Here is a 17,542-nt window from a genome sequence, read left to right as displayed (position 1 = left end):
TTAATAATTCTAAAGTGACTTTTTCATCGTGTTTTCACATTAAAACTTCTTTGTTTTCTTATGGTATTCACAGCGCTCTTCCAGTGATAAATCACTACCAACAAGCTTTTAGTGTGTCCTAAACAGATGCACATAGGTGGTTTATTTTTCAAGTATATCACTTAACAGACAAACCTTTTGCTTCTTGCCCAGCAAAACTCTTCAGGGATTTGAGCTGTACTCCGGTAGCTTCAACCATAGTGATCCCATGAGGCCTCTTCTGTGCCTCATGCTCTGCTTCTGTGTCACACTGTATGCGTTAGTGCTGGGCAGCAGTGCGGTGACATCGTGCTATTATGATGCAGTCAGTGCCAGTATTATTAGGTGCTGGTGATCTCAAGGTATCTGTGGTGTTTGCTGATAGACCTGTGACTTCACTGAACTGTCATCCAGTCTGGCCTTACCTTGTCCCATCCAACTCCTCTGCTCTGTCTTTCATAGCAAGCATTCACGGGTGTGTACGTGCCTCAGGTTCCTTTATAGTGACTGAGGTTAGGGCTGATGCCTGTTGGAAATCTATAGCTCCAGGTAACGTGTAGTAGTGCTGACTCCTGACTAACCTATCTTCCCACTGTCATCCTGAGCCTTTTTTCTCTAGCGCTCTAGATTAGCATCTCTGCTACTCCTGTTGGTGTTGAAGACCTCTCTGTTAACAAAGACTCATTAAAGGAAAATGATCCAGTATAAAATGACTGGAGAGATGGGTGTTGCTTGTGACTGAAAATGTCTCAGCTTCCACTGGAAAGGCGTTTTCTGAGTGAGTGTTTACAAAATATTGATGGAACTCATGTCTAACAACAAAGCTGGTATCCGCAGTCATTAATGGGACTCGTGCACATTTTCTCCTTTTTTAATCAAAATGAAAAAAGAAGAGCTAACTACTGAATTTGCCACATAGATATAACTGAGCTTTTGTTTGTGGAAGACTGATTATCTGGAGGAAAAATAAGTTTATTGTGATTTGTGGGCAGAGATCATTTGCATGTTTTCCCTGACACTGACTGTTGACTGTTCACTTTTAGGGGATGAGCTCCTTTAAAATGATTTCATAATAAGGATGTTATATACCATATGGAAGTAATATTTAAGTGCAACAAATAATTGAAAGAACAATTAAGAAAAACTGAATTCCATGTTTATTTTTAAATCCACTGAAAACTTTTTGAAGATGCCTAGAAGTCTTTGGGGTTGTTCATAGAACACAGTGTTGCTGTGAGTGAGCCTTGAGGCACCTTATGAGGTCTAAGGTTACTGGGGAGTATCAACAGCTTTGGTAGTAGTTTTTGGTTAAATCATCTCCCATATACGGTATGAAGAAATAATTAGAGTTGTATGAAATAACTGAAACAAAATTCAAATCTTTTATGGAACATTTGGCTCAATTTGTCCTGTGTTAATGGAGAGGATTTTTAGTTGGTTGTGACTTTTTTTTTTTTTTGATTTTGGTTGCTTTTTGCCTGAGCTAATTCAAGATTTTACTGCAATCTGAAATTTATATTGTACTGCCAGCATGTAGGCATGAATCAAAAATAAGTGAAGGCCAGTTTTTGTTCAAAATATACCACATTTGTTATATGCAGCAAATATAAAGAACTATCAGGGACACTGTTTTGCTTTCCCTTTTTTTTCCTCTGTAGTTGTTCTGGGACAGTCCACAAGCAGCTTTTGCTTTTGGTTATATCTTGAAGCAAAACTTTTGAAATGCAATTAAGTTTTGTGTTTTGCTATGAAATTGCAGATGTGTATATCTATCAAAAATCGTGTTTTCTTCTAAGCAAACATAATTAAGAAATGGATATTGTGCTTCCATGAATTAAAATAGTAATAACAATAACAACAAAACCAGAAAAAGACTACAAAAATCTTCCTAATTTTCTTTTTTGGTTCATTGTTTTTTGTTGTGCTTTGTATGGCTCCTTGAAATTGCTTTTTGCAATGAACATGGAAAAAAAATCTAACATTCACCTGTTCACCTGTGGGCTAAGTACACAACCAAGTTCTTTCCTCAAGATAGATTATGCAGGGCTAACAAAAAAATATGTATCAGGCTGTTCTCTGGGTCAGAAATTCAAAGAGCCGCCTCTGCTATATTTTGGACAGTCAGCAGGTATTCTATTGATCTTTCTACTACTTAATTACCATAATCCTGTTGGCTTTGTTGCTATTACAGTATGTGATCTGTGGTCACTCGGGTTTTATTTTATCTACTGTATCAAATATAATGTACTCTCAGTCACTTATAGTTCTAAGATTGTTTCTATGTGTATTGATTTTTAGCTTGTTTTATTAAACAGTAAGGTGAAATTCAAGAGCTTGCTTGTTTGATAAATGTCTTACAACTTTAGTTACTTGTAAGAAAGAAATATCAGCTACACAAAGTAGAAAAAGGAATACAAAGGACATGGTTTGTGTTCGGAGATTGGAACGGGGAGGGTTGCAGGGCAGAATAATGGGTATGTTGGACCAAGCATGTTACAGTGTATTGTTGTTGCCCTAAAGATATAGATAATAGCTATTTATCTTCATTGTGGACAGCTTCACCTGGGACATAAATTTTCTGTGCAGAGAACGTATTTCCCCCTCTCCCCCTCTACCCCCTTGAATTTCAGTGCTCACTTCTGGTAGTCGTGTGTTTGAACAGTGTTGCATGAGTAGCTTTTACTGCTTCTAGTTTCTCTTGTAGTTTTTGTAGGTTTTGTGTTTGTGCATGAAACAGCATGCACCTGGTTTTACTTGGTGTTCTTGTAACAAAATTGTTAGTTCACTACTAGGTTTTGTTATTTGGCCAAACGCTGGCTAAAACAGTTGAAAATCAAAACAAATTTAGTCTTTATGAAAACAATGCGTGCTGCTTTCTGAACCATGGTGTAGGCTAATCTATTTACCTTTGTACATTTTTCCTTTAAATCGGCATTAAAACATCTGTTTATTTAATGACTATGTACCCTGTAAAAGTCGTATGTTATTGTTTGTAGCCAATGTTAATTAAAATACTACCAGGAAAACACTTTTCATGTGATAAATCTCCCAGTTTTTTATCAGCTTACAGTCCTTGATTCTTAATTTTATTTACTATCTCTTCTACAGTGAAGGCTCCCTATTTATCTATTTTAAATATGATCACAATTAAGATGATATGTGAAAATAATATTGAGATGCTGATTAGTTTCTGTAATGTCCGGAGCAAATTGATAAATCAAGGAAGAAAGAAAAAACAAACAAAAAAAACCAACACTTTGAGAGCTCTGCAGGTGTGCTTTGGAGTTCATTTTGCACTGGGATACACAGTGCAGACTGGAAGTCCACCCTTCATGTATAACAGGCTGCCTACTTGCAGCAAAATGCTTTTAAAAAATAAAGAAAGGAAGCAGCTATAAAGAAAAATGCACAGCTGAGTACTATTGAGTGGGAAGCACTTTGACAGAGGTTTTTTTGTGGCTATTGACACTCTGGATCTGGTACAGTTATGAAACTTGAGTGTGTTATTAAAAACAAACCTAATGTTGTCTTTTAAACCAGAAATTTGTCTCCATTCCCAAGAGCTATATTTGAAGTAGCAAGTGCTCAGTATACAGCTCCTTTGATCTGATTAGCAGATTTGAGGATTTTATTTGTCCATTTTTGAAATGGAAAACACTTTTTTTTTTTCCCTAAAACCAATAAAAGCCCTACATGCCTGTGTGTATATGCTAGTTTTTTCAGAAAATTTGCTTTCTTTTCTTGCTTGTGCTTTAATCCAGGTAAGAAAGAGAAGGATAATATACAGGGGAAAAAAAAAAAAAAAAAGGGAGGGAAGAATTTTTTTCATTTGTCAAGCAAAACTACAGACAAATGTAGATGGTTATAAGGCATTGTACAATTAAAACTTGTTTGAAATATGAATCAACATGGGGCTTTCGTTCACTAGAGTCAGCTATCATTTATCTGTCTCAGAGGTACTGGTTGCTTGTCTGCTGTGGCCACAGAAAATCCACCACCATCTGACAATTGCTTGGCTGCATGAAGTTTAGTGTATAAAGAGGATTAACTTATAATTTCTCTATAATTCTCTCTCTGCATTTTGGAAATAAAGCTAAGGTGACTTAAGTTAGAAAAGCAGACAAGCTTGCTGCAGTAATTAACCATCTTAGCCCTATGAAATCCATTGGACCCTGGTGTTGCCTACTGACGTTAGGTCTGTCTACACTCCAAATTTGTGTTGTTCTCTGTTTTGTTCCAGCACTTTATTTTTGGGCTGTCTTTGAGAGCAACCAACTTGTTCTCTGCAAGAAGAATTGTGGGCACTAGTTTGCTCCAGGATGCTGCCCAGAAATGCTGTACACCGTATGTTGTGCTGAGACATAGTCCCTCTGGTTAGGATGCTCCTTAAAGGGATCACAGCAGGTCATGCATGCTCAGACATTCCCATATGCTCAAAGTCATTCAGGAAAACACCCTCAGCTTTATGCTAGAAAATTCTATTTTGTTTGCTTGCGTCACAACTAACAGACAGCAATGATGTGTCAGGAGCAAGGGAGCTGACAGCAGTTGTAGGACAAATGCAGCAGGGACTTGGCCAGTGTGCCCAGCAGGTGCCAGGCACGAACAGCCTGACTACAGCAGTAGTCACAAACAAATGGAGTCAGGGATGAGGGCTTTTGGTTGAGCTTGGTCTATCAGGGCTGTAGGGCCACAGCTGTCGTGCTGCCCTGAGATCTCACAAGCAGATCCCCCTGGAGCATGGTCAGTGCTTCCTTTGGGCTCAAGATGTTTCCCCCAACCTAATTTACCATTGAGTATTGCTGGATTTAATTGATATGCTTTTTACCCCAGTGTTCTGCTTTAAATAAGTGTGTGTGTGTGTATATATATATATATTTTCTAATTCTTTCATATACTTGGTATTTGAGCTGGAAATAATATAGCAGATTCTGGTATAGCAATGTGTTTTGTCTCTGTAGTTTTAAAAATGATCCAAACCCGAGACTTCAATATTTCTCAATATTTCTCCCTTTTTTGGAGTGGAAAACTTGAAGACTTAGAGTGTGATATGGACAATTTACACTGGAAATTTGAGGAAACATATAAACAAATTATATGTGGAAATGAATCTGGTTGTTATGTTTTGAAAGGTAGCCATCATGCATGTGCAAGAACTTGTTTCCAACAAAAATTGTTCAGTGGTAGATTTATTGAGCAGGCATGGTAGCCAGATTGTCATAGTAAAATGTAGCCATTTCTTTGGGTCTGCATCAATAATCCATATAGTAAATACAGTTGAGTGTCTGTGTCCTGATGACTAATTGTTCAAGCTAGAATTATAAGAAAGAATGAATCAATCTGTATTTTCAGAGATTTTTCAAGGGGAGGGACTGGTTTGATACATTTGAGACCTGCAGTACTCAAACTTCCTAGTGAAATGGAGCCACTGCAACAGTATCAGGTCATAAAAAAGAATGCATTCCTCACTTTTGGATTAGCTCTTAAATTAGTGATTATTTTTTTGTTTGTTTTGATTACACAAATGCAAAGTGTGCGATGTAGTGTGCGATTCTTACCATGCTTTATTTTTAGATTAATACAAGTTGTTGATAGTGTTTGAGTCAAGGCACTGTTGAGTCACGTACACCTTCAGCCTCAGCAGCAGAAATTGTCCTCTGGCTATAGGACGCAGTAGGATAACTGTGTATTGTAGGATAACAGTATCTCGAAAGCTCTCATCTTTTCTGTAGGCTGCAGTAAGTACAAACTTCCAAAGGGGTATATAAAAATACAAATGTTTATCAATTACAAGCAGTAGAGAGTGCTCCTGCTATTCCTCTGTCAGTGCTGTTGTGCTGCAGGATGGCTGAACGGCAGGGGGCTTTGCGTCAGAGCCCTCGCAGCATTCCTTCACTTACAGCAGCATTTTGTTCTTTGTATTATGTTGGTGTTGTGTGTAAGCCTGATACTTGCTGGTGTTTGAATTGTAGATTCTTGTATTTCATGGTACTTTTGCAGTTTTTTGGACTATTTCATGCTGCCTGTATGCGCTTTTAAATTTTGGGTCTGTCTGGCACTTCCTGCTCCTGCGAGTGCTGTTTGTGTGCGGATGTCACGGTGATCAGCTAGGGGAAGGAGGGTTTGCAAGAATGTATCAGCTGCTGTATGCAAATTTCTTGGAGCTTAAAGTGATGTAGAATTTTAGCTTCTAATGTGTTAAGCAACAAAATTCACTCCAGTTTAAAAAAAAAAAAAAAAAAGCCCTCATTTACTCCTACCTGAGAGATTTTTTTGGTTAATTAGATTTTTTTTTTCTTGTCCTTTCTCCTCTCCCCCCATGTTAGCATTATGAAACTGGTAAAGTCATGATTTCTTGCAAACTGCTTTAATAACATCAGCTTTGCTGTTGTATCTCATTTTCACAGAGGTTTTTATCTATTGTTAATAAAAAAGTCCAATCTGTTAGTATTGTTGGTTGTTTTACAAACTACATGAAGCTTATGACCTCATTTTTGGTTTATTTTTTATTACCATTTCCAAGAAATTGAGCAGAGATAGATATTTTATATTTCTAAGTGGGAACTTTTTGGAAAAGTGAGTAGTTTTTAGAACTATTATTTTTGGACTGGAGATATCTTACATAGAAGAAAATTGCTTATGCAGTTAGATTTTGTTGTTTCTCTATTGGGATAGATTCCCCACTCCGCTGTAGAAGAAAAGAGATGCTGATTTATGCAAGCACACAAAGGTCCAGGGGTGGTAAGTATGTGAGTACATGTTTTGAGCAAACAAAATTTGGGCAACCGTAACGCATAAAATAAATAGTGACAACAATGAATTACGGACCCATAATTCCACTGAGGACTTCTGCTGATGGCATAAACTTGAAATGTGAAACTCAAGTGGTTTGTGATGCTCCATTGTTGGAGCCCGGAAAAGGAATTAATTCCAGTTCAAGCTTGATGATTGCAAATTCACGTGATTTTCTTTTGTTGCTCAACATGTGAACCTCACCTCCTTTCCCATTGTAAATTGTCTCTGTCTGCATCTTCCTATCTTATGACAGTGCCCCACTCCCCACCTCCTCCCCTTTTCTTTTTCTTACAAGGGTGGGAACAGTAATGCCTTTTGTTTTCAGTGTTCAAACTACTGCAAACTGAGAGCTAAGCTATACCTGGAAAGCTTTAATGTGTTTTTAAATATCTGAAGTATGATTGCTAGTCAGTCAGCTTAAAGTCTTTGACACTGTGTTTGATAAAAGCTTTTAGCTTGATGTGTGCTTGATTTTATGGAATCTAAATAGAGAATAAGTGTTTTGTGATTCTAATCGCAATTAATTGAGCCTCTATTTCTAGTGAAGTTGTATGGTAGTGGTTGGAAATATTTTTATGCATTTCTTCAGCATTCTTATGAGGGGAATAAAAATAGAGCATTTATGTTTAAAATTACTGTGCTTTTTTTAAATGATGTACAGTCCTTGTGATTCTTCATGATACATGTTTACCATATGCTTGAGAAGTGGGATAACTGATTTTACAAACTGAGTAATAGATCATGTTCATAAACATTTCAAGGTAGATAAACACACAATGTCTCATTTGTCTGAATGTATCACAGTACTTCAGAATGACAGGTATTTCGTGGTATTGGTACTTTAGGAGTGTTGCTGCGTAGTCTCTGTATATCTTCCTTGCATTAGAATTATGGAAAGTATGCTTTATTTCATTAGTTTCAAGTTTTACTCAAAACTTCTTACTCCTTTTGCTTTTCAGATATATATACAAAGCCCTGAAAATATAGTAATAAATTTTAAGTTACTTTTTATATTAGGTTTCAAGTTAACTAGCCTAGTGTTTTTAGCAATGGAAGTAATAAGCCTTTGCCCTTTATGCATGTACAGTGTATGTGATATAAACATTATTGCAGGAGTAGTAGTTAAACTGGAATGCTGTTACTGACTGTTTCCATAATTGTAGTTCCTAGGATTTTTGATGGTGTTTGGGATTACACCATGCAACCTAAGACTGCTGGCAAGTCTTCAGAACAGAAACTAATTCCCATTCCTGATGCAAACTGTTCTCGGGGCTACACTATTTGGCTTTTTACAGATTTTGTTTTCTACCTAATTTGCAAAATTGAAGCCTATAAAAGCAAGGTGAAGCTAACTATGGAAATATTATCATCCTTGCTTAATGTCTTGAGAGCAGATGCACTGAGGAATTAAGTGACTAATTCAAGGTTATGCAGAACTCTGTGGCAGAGCTGGGATCTGAGCCCAGTTCTTTCAAGTCCAAGGTTAATACCTCAGCCATCAGACCATTCTTTCTCTAAGAATATAGCCTTTATTATAACTGCAGATTTCACTTGTGCTACTTTTACTGCAAAACCAAGTCCCTTTGACTTAAATTTTCCATCGTTACTCTCAAATAAGAAGGGATTTAAAAACAATTTCTGCAAAGTCTGACTACTAAGTTGTGTTTATTGGTAAAATGACTGATTCTTTAACATGTCTTTAAGCTTAACTAGTAAGACTTCTTGTACTGTCTGTGAGATTTCCTTTCCTCTACTCCCTATTATTACAGATCATTTTGTTACTCACTGTAGATACTGCTTGAAACTTGATAGATCGTGTTTTTCCGAGCAATATTTGAACTACAAAGCATAGCTTTGAGATATTTGTTATTTTGCAGTGTTTATATGTAAGATTAAAGCTGAAGTCTGAACAAATTAATAATGTGACTGTTCAGTGTTATAAAATTGAAAGCCTCTGTAGAGGGACAGTGGACATCAGACTTGATTTGTATTGTAGCTCTCATTTTAATAAATTAAAAGCCTTATATACAGACAAAAAGTGAAGCATAAGGATATGTTATCTGTCTAGAAGATGCTTTATTTTAGAGCAAAATGGTAACTTCTTCAAACGGAAACTGTGAAGCTAAACTTGGAATAGTATGGGATTTTTTTTTGGCAATTTGGTGACAGGTAGGGCTGGGAGCTGCAAGACCAGTAAGTAATTAAGAGTCTAAACATACCTGCTACAATTGATTGGGAGAGAAATCGAAATCTTAAATTAGTCTCAAATATTGTATACCTAATGTGTGTACTCTTAAGGAAAAAGCTAATTTAACTACCAAAGTATACTCAAGGAGACTTGATTTTCAGACACGGTTTCAAAGATCTGGGCTGTTTGTTATCCTATTACAATATCCTACTGAGGCAGAAATAAATTTAACTGCATTTTTGGATATTTATTCATTCATATTCAGATTGTTCTATAATGTAAGCTAATACCTGGTCCTCTTAAACTGCTTCAGAAGATATTAAATTGAAATATCTTCAAATCTTTGTAAATATTTTAGCAAATGGATGAATAATATCTTTTAAATGTTTACACATCTTTTCTACACAAGGAATGATAGAAATTTCAGCATCAAACTATCCCTGTAAGACAATACTAATTTATTTCTTGAATGAGGAAACAAAGATGGAAATTAAAGTAATTCTATCAGAAGACCACTGCAGTGCTGGGAAGACTGCTGCAGTGCTTAGGTGTGTTTTTTTCCCAATTGCCATTTAGCAAATGCTTCTTTTTCATTTCTTAGTGAAATGTGAAAAATAGAGGACCTCTTTATCCTTTCTTATTGTCCATATATGCCCAGCTAAAAGAACAAAACCCTTCAGCCCACCTCCATTTTTTTTTAAACCAGACCAGAAGGGGACTGCCAGCTTTTGATGGGCAACCTGCAGAAGTTCAACACCAAGAGTCATGGAACTGGACATCTCTTCTAAATATATTGATCCTTTCATATGTAGTTAGTAGTAAACTAGTATTATTTAGAAATCGGATTGGGGAAGAATTCCAAGTGAAGCCAAAGATGACCAGTTGATTATGACCTTGACTCATTTGTTGTTACAAAATTTGTGAAATGTTTCTGCTTGTTACGAAATTATTATCTGGGAACAAAGACTTTTTCTGGGCAGGATTATAGCCACTGAATGCTAATTAACAGAACAAAGAGTTGAGGATTACTGAAGCAATAATAGTAAAATATCCAGGAACAGTTGCATGGGGACATTATCTTCCTGTCAGCTGTGCTGCTGTGTGCTTTGGCACTCCTCCTCTTGTCTTCATCCCACAGTAACCAGAGACTTTTATGAGGGCCTCTCAGAAACATGCCTCGTTCGGTCCCTGTGGCTTTTCTTTTCCAGAGGGTAATCTTACACACTGGGTCAGCAGAACCAGATGGGGAGAAAATAATAATCTACTGCTGGTATTCTTAGTGGGATGGATGTTAACGGCTCACGAAAAGCGATAGAGGATGGGTGATTTCTGTAACCACTAATTGTGAAATAAAGTTTGCGGTGAAGTGAGTCACTCGTCCGAAATACATACCTGGTAACTTCAGTATCCTCAGTCTGTTTTGGGAAAAGTTCATAGCATAGTGGAGGATGTTTTCCCAACTATCAGGGTCATCAAAGAGTTCTAAATCTGGTAACTGGTTGTTGTCTTTTACTGCAAAGCTTGAACATATAATAAAAGGTTAGTTTGCTAGAGGCTTGGCTTCATTCTTAGTGCTGAGTACCAGCAATTAGAAAGAGCACATTTAGATATCTTGCATTGTCTTCAATTTCTGCTCTGCTCTTTTCAGGAGTAGTGCCATTTTATTGGGGCTCCGTTGGCTTTTTGTGTGGAATATACCATTTCATACCTTGTGGCACCTGGGCTCTGATTCTTAGTTACTTAAGCGAGTGGGTTCATTGAATTACCTGTTCGTTGATGGGAATGCGCTTCCATCAGCCACATCTCTGCTGAGTCTGTCACCAAAACCTCTTAATTTGAACCAAGGATGTAAATGGGCTGGAGTGAATGGAGTATTTTCATGCTTACCCTTTGAGTTTTTATTGGATGCAGGATTGACAGAAAGCTATAAAGCTTACAGGAATCAAATTAACATCCTTTAATGTAAGCTGTTATTGCAAAATTACCTAATTTACTGCAATAAATGCCCCCTCTCTCTTTCTCTGTTATAAATGTATAATTTTATTTTTCTGGCTTGCAAGAAGCTAATGATGACATGATTGTCAGTGTTCTTGTGGTTTGACTCCTAATCTTCAGTTGGAACAGGAAAAAATTTAAGAATGAACCAAAAGCAAATTGATTATTAATAGTGGTGGGTTCTGTTCCTTCGCTTAAGGCTGGCAAACTTTCCCATTTCAACTAAGGCGTCTTTCAGCATAATCCTTCTTAGTGTGTGTTAGAGACATCAAGAGACATAAGATGACACCATCGATACTTTTATGGCATAAAAAGTGCTCAGGATTTTCTACAGTTGTTGCTGATGAATTGATGAATTAGTGAAGTGTTGCATGCAGATTTCTACTGGTCCTGCAAAAGATCTTTTTCCCCTTCCCAAAGCCCTTTAGGTGACTTCTGGTGTAGTTTGTACATAAACTGATCAGAATGCTGCTGCAGGGGGACCAAAATGTTGTTTGTATGGGGCTGCATGAGCAGAAGCAACCTGTATGTTTCCAGAAGGACCAAGACCAACCGGAGCTGTGATAGCTCTTCTCCCTGTTCAGGGTTATAGCTATCAATGACATTGGGGCTGGAGTGGCATCAGTGCCTCCTACTGTGCATCTCTTAGTAGCACTTGTGCACCTGTAACAGTAATCTAGAAGACATTTATACCAGATGGAAACATGGTGGGGAGGTTGTAGTGATTAGACTAATCAAACTGGTCCCGTCCTTGTACTGTAATTGGAGGAGAGAAGAAAAGACTCTGTCAGCTGGGGATACAGATGCAGTTACTTGGATATTTAGTTCTGGATCTTATTCCTGAAATTAAAATCCATGAGGTATCATCATCTTGAGAGTAGAGTTGCATTGCTAAAAAGAAATGGGGAAACAGGGAACTTTATTTTGAATGAATTAAAGGCAGCCTTCTTTTTAATGCCCTTTTTTTAAGAGCCACTGAAGAACAATCCTTATTTTTTGACTAAAACAGAGCTCTCTGATTATTTTAGTGATACCCAAAGGGAGTGGTGAGTCCAAAGTTGTCCTTATTATGCTATAATATTTTCAATGACCAGAAGAACCCTTCCCAACCATAATATTGTCACAGTAATACAGGCTTTTCCAGAGTTAAGAATTTCAGTGCAAATACTGAAAGTTTATTTATTTATTTATTTATTTGTAGTTTTATTGTAGCAGATGATACATAGTGACAGTATGAGGTGGAATGTAGAGCAAGAAAAGATGCAGGTAGTGAACCCTATGGTTAAAATGGTACTAGTGAATTGTTTTCAGTCTGCATTGGGAAAAAAAATGTAGGTGCTGTTCTTTTGAAGTCTTAAAGATATCTTGTATCTTGCTATTGGCTATTATGCATTCAGGCACCTCAGGAACAAAGAAATGACAGAGAAATGGATGGCCTGGGTTTAACTAAGTAGGTGATGGTACAGATGAGTCCCGATAAGCTTAACACTTCATCTCTGTGCTGCCGCTGCGGTTTGCGAGGAGATTAGAACTGTCTGACTGTGAGGAGGGCAACCTCCACAAATTCACTCATACATGGCAGTTCTGTAATGAGGTGATACTTCATTCCTTAAACTACTGAACTAGAACTGCACAAACAGATGTATGCCTCTGGCAGTCCTGTGCGCACAGCACATGCTCTGCCGTACCTCCAAATGCAAACAGTGTCTGGTTGCCACTATTATTTTATTGATGCACACTGTTTTTTATACATTTGTAATAATAAGGGGCAGGCTGTGTTTTTGTGAAAGGAATAAGCCTGCAAGTAAATTCGGGATATTTATGTTGCAGAAGAGAGTTTGACAAGAATCTAAATATTTTACTTTTTCAGTAGGTTATAATGACAAAATCTGGGGTTGGAAATTAAGAGTGTTCTGCCCTTGGCTAAGTGCATTATGTTCTTTCATGGTGAAACTGTTTTAGAGAGCTCAGGAGATGAAGATTTGAGCTTCCATTATGAATCTTTTGCACAGTTGCTGGTAAACAACCAAAGGTCAAGCTCAGTCTCAGAAGTTAGCTTTTCTGAGCCTGATATTAGTTTAGAAAAATCACATAAGGATGTATTGATAGATATGACCACTGGGACCCTAAATCACACACAGAACAAGTCATGCACTTAAAGCTATCTGCATGCCTCAGTAGGACTGCTTGTGATTTTAACTTGAGCATATGTTGGTTACTGCTGCCTTAGAGGCCTGAATGCAGTTCACCAAGAAGGTCAGTGCTTTGTGGTGAGCAGAGAGGAATTTATCAATAGATTGACTAGCTGTTTCCTGAGATTCAGGTGGTTTTCCTGTTCTGAGGTTTAGCAAATTGTGGAAATTGTGTATTTTTATTAAGCAATGAAATAGTAGCAGTCTGCTGATGGCAGGTTGCTGAATATTATCATGGAGAAAGTGGAAATTTTAATTTCAATGTCTTTATGAAGACATTAATTGTAGCAAATTAAGTTTAAAGTTTAGCTTGTGCAAAAGTAGTACTTAATAGAATTCCAACACAGTGAGTGGTAAATTCTGTTCTTGAGAAAATAACAACATTTGTAAAGCCAGAGAACTGGGAGCTTTATCTTGGTTCCTCTTCTTGAGGCTTGTTGGTCTAGGGCCAGTCTTACTTCTACTTTATAAGAAGTGGATCCCACCACTAGGTGCTGATCACCTAAACCTCTAAACCTGTTTTTTTTTCTTAATGCAAAATAGTCATCATTTCATTAAACAGTGGAGTTGAATCAGATTAGTGAAGTCTCAAAATAAGTGAATTTAATTTTTCACTAAGGTTTTCCATTGTAGTGTAATAAAACATGAAGTTTAAAGTATTTCTATACATTTATTCTCCCGAAGAATGTTTGTTGTAGAAAGGTGATGTTAGACATTAGCTGCTTATAATAATGAACATCCTAACTAGAACAAGATATTTTGTTTAAGAAGCAGGCATTCAAATGGTTGTACTGCAAAACATCAGCCAGTATATGCATATGTTCCTACAACACAAGCTGTTTTCTGTAGACGTGTGCAAGTAAAGTGATATTTTTTAAGTACAGAAGATACCCGTATGTGTTCGTTTTCTAATTAGCAACTTCTGTGTGATTAAAATGTTCTTCTTCTAGGTTTCTCTCGTGTGTGAAGGGAGAAAAAGTACATTAATTACCATTAGCCTGAAGGAGAGCACACTGTATTCTTTATGACTTGATAGTATTGATTTAGCTGTTATTCATGGCTTTTATTCCCTGCAATGCAGATTGAAGCATCTTGATTCATAGATAGATTATCATTAATACTGGTTTGTAGACAAGCAACACAGAGCTCTTGCTGGGTACTTCTTAGTACAAAAGTTTCATATGTTTTCTGATAAATGTGTTAGTTTATGCATTCTATTATGCACTATTGAGTTAGTTTATTTCTATATGTTATGTCGACAACCTATCGTGACACTATATATAACACCTTATTTTTTTTTTTGCAAGATGAACTCACTAATTAAATGAATTCCTAAATTACAAAAACACATTCTAGTTCCTTAGGAACCAGAAAAAAAAACCTGAATACGATCTCCATATTTCTGTATGTAAGAACTAACTGCATTTAGAAACCTCTGTAAATAAAACAATGTGCCTTAGACTTTAACTTCAGATGGGATTGATTCAAATTTAATTATGTTAAATTTGGTCAAAGATTTTTAATTTTTCAAAAATCTTTCAAAGGCATTTATTAAATATTGGATTGAACATGGTTTGGCTTAAACCTTAACCCTTTTTTTTCCCTGTGTGTTTACTAGTTCCTTATGGGGCATTGAAGAAAATCATTGTGAATATGCTCCTCTACACTAAATATAGAGAAAAGGCAGTGCTGTTTCTTGTGAAGCTTTACAGGTGACTGAAAATCACACAAGAAAGTACAGAGCATCAGTGTCACACAGTGCTTGTGATGCAAGATGACAAATGTATTTTCATGCTTCCAGGCAGTGCCAAGTACTATACTTCTGGTTTCCAAATCTTCAATTTTTGTGGCTAGCCTGCTGAATTCTCCTTGAGACATCTGCATTTTCATAGATGCTGAGAACATACTGCCATTGCTGGCTTAGATACCACTGAGAGGAGTGGAGATTTTTGCAGAGAAATCTTTTCATTTTCAGTGATTTTAGTGAAGAATTAGAAGCCCAAATTTAGGTGTCTAAGTTCAGATGGTCAGAAGTTATGGTATTCTTATTATGAGAGTTCACTTTGATACATGGTGTTTTGATACCTATCTAAAAAAAAAAAAAAGAACAAGAAGATTCTATATAAGTACTTTTATCAGGTGGATACAGAAAAGTGCAATGATGAGATATAGCAGAAGAAATCAATGCCATGTCCTTCATAGTGACCATCAATGAATTAAAACCTGCTTAAGAGTTCACAGAATCACAGAATCATCTAGGTTGGAAGAAACCTCCAAGATCACCGAGTCCAACCTCTGACCTAACACTAACAAGTCCTTCACTAAACCATATCACTAAGCTCTAAATCTAAATGTCTTTTAAAGACCTCTGGGGATGGTGGCTGAACCACTTCCCTGGGCAGCCTATTCCAATGCATAACAACCCTTTCAGTAAAGAAGTTCTTCCTAACATCCAACCTAAACCTCCCCTGGTGCAACTTTAGCCCGTTCCCCCTCATCCTGTCACCAGGCACGTGGGAGAACAGAGCAACCCCCACCTCGCTACAGCCTCCTTTAAGGTATGTATATATGGCATCTTTCTGAAGTTGTCTTATTTCAAGAGGGTATTTCTTTTCCTCCTTCTTCATTCAAGCTACACGTTGTGTGTTAATTATTTTTTCGGGCGATCGTTGATGTTGATTGCCCAATACTTGGATTGCAATAAATGCTTCAGACAAGAGTTTTATGTAGGCTCCTTTGTGGTATGTTACTCCTAGATGATCATTTACTGTGTGGGGTGGAACGCAACTAAATCCATGAACAGCATTAAAATTTCTGACAGTGAAGTACTGTCTGTCTTTGCCTGGTGCTGATGTGAAATGATCTGGCAAAATAGATACTGCAGAAATAATCTATTTTTTGTCCGTTTTGTCAAATGATAAATGTTCCTGTCTCTGTGGAGAATTTCTTAACAAATGCTGATTTTGCTAACAGAAGGAAACAAATCAGAAGTTGCTTAGTTGTATCTGCTCAGTCTTCTAGACAATTGGAAAACCACTTATCAAAAAAAATGTCCAACTGTGACTAACTTTTCATGCATTTTTGTCATGCAAATCAATTATTTACAGCAAAGTTGAGGTTGTTTTCTCTCCTTTTAGTAATAGTAGAAATGTATCGTGTGCTAGAAAAGTTGATGAGAATTTTTCCGTATCTATTATTGAAATCAAATGATAGAATATTGAAAAAATGGAGGGTTACATTTTTTTTAAATGCTTTTTCCACCAACTTCATATATATATATCTATATATATATTTTACAGGGCAGAGGAAATGGCTGATTTAAAGCATTGCTTTGAAGTGCTATTCAGAGTAGCAGTATTACAAGGTAGTTTGCAACTGTGCAATATAAAAGACAGCCCAGAAACCAGGTTCCTCCACTGCTGTTGGTGACAGCATTTTGTTTAATTGCAGCCTTACTGTCACAGTCCTGTTTAGTCAAGATGACATTAAAATAAAACAATTTTATTTTAAAACTTATTACAAATTTTGAATGAACTTTGAATTGTTTTAGCTATTTTTCTTAATTAAAAAACAATTGACTTTGTAAAATGTAGTTACAGGAGAATGATGAGAGCCTGTAGGTCAGACCAACTTTGTGGTGGAAGGAAGAGAATCTGTTATTAATGACACCTTTTGAAGTTATATTTTATGTGTGTTCATATCTGCTGAGATTCATATTTCTTATTTTGATAGGTACTATAAAATCAACCACTTTTGAGACTGAATCAAATTTCCCAGCCTCCTGCACACTGAGTACTGAGAGATGCACAGACTAAGCTGGCACCTCTTCTCTCCACACGCAATCACTAGAGCACAAGAATACTAAAACCAGCTGCTGTTCTTTCCAGCCACATTATTTCTTCTCTTTTGCAACCTTCCACTGAGGGCTGAATAAGTAATAGAAGTATTATTATGGCAATGAAATTCTGAATATAAAATAGGTATTAAGTAAATGCCTTGATTGTCAAGGTCTTGCAGATCAAATAAATACCTCTAGTTTATTGCAAATGTTCTTGAAGGTTTCCAGCAGTTGGCAGGGCATGCACCATGCAAGACCTGTGGTCTTTTTTATTAGGACTTATATATTGGTGGGAAAAGATTATGCTTATATGTTTTGTGTTGGATCTTTGACTTTTAATTTAGGGGAAAAAATGAATGAATATTCTAAGTAGTAGTATAATTATAAAATCCTAAATTATCAGTTGATAAATCATACCCACATATTTTGAAAGAAAGTTAATTATTAATTTTCAAAAGCACCAGTTTTTCAAAATTGACAAGTGTGGCTTTTAAATATCGTCTCACAGTAAACTAA

At 36.6% G+C, this 17,542-nt stretch overlaps 1 protein-coding gene across 21 annotated transcripts in view; it reads left to right on the top strand.

The window, feature by feature from the left end:
* The window catches only part of CACNA2D3 (calcium voltage-gated channel auxiliary subunit alpha2delta 3), a 531,247-nt gene that overhangs the window by 147,678 nt on the left and 366,027 nt on the right, over positions 1 to 17,542 (top strand). Inside the window, exon 1 of one of the 21 annotated variants that reach the window (XM_048047537.2) lies at positions 103 to 493. The exons of 19 other annotated variants lie outside the window; for them this stretch is intronic. The gene's annotated coding sequence lies outside the window, so the exon portion shown is untranslated. Of the gene's footprint in view, positions 1 to 102; positions 568 to 17,542 lie in introns of those variants that run through there. One more of the 21 variants, XM_048047532.2, reaches the window with a different exon arrangement.

This window comes from Anser cygnoides, chromosome 10 (assembly GCF_040182565.1).
Source record: "Anser cygnoides isolate HZ-2024a breed goose chromosome 10, Taihu_goose_T2T_genome, whole genome shotgun sequence".
In the NCBI taxonomy this organism is placed as follows: Eukaryota; Metazoa; Chordata; class Aves; order Anseriformes; family Anatidae; genus Anser; species Anser cygnoides.
The sequence above is the reverse complement of the archived record's forward strand: the minus strand, read 5'-3'. Positions and strand labels throughout refer to the sequence as shown.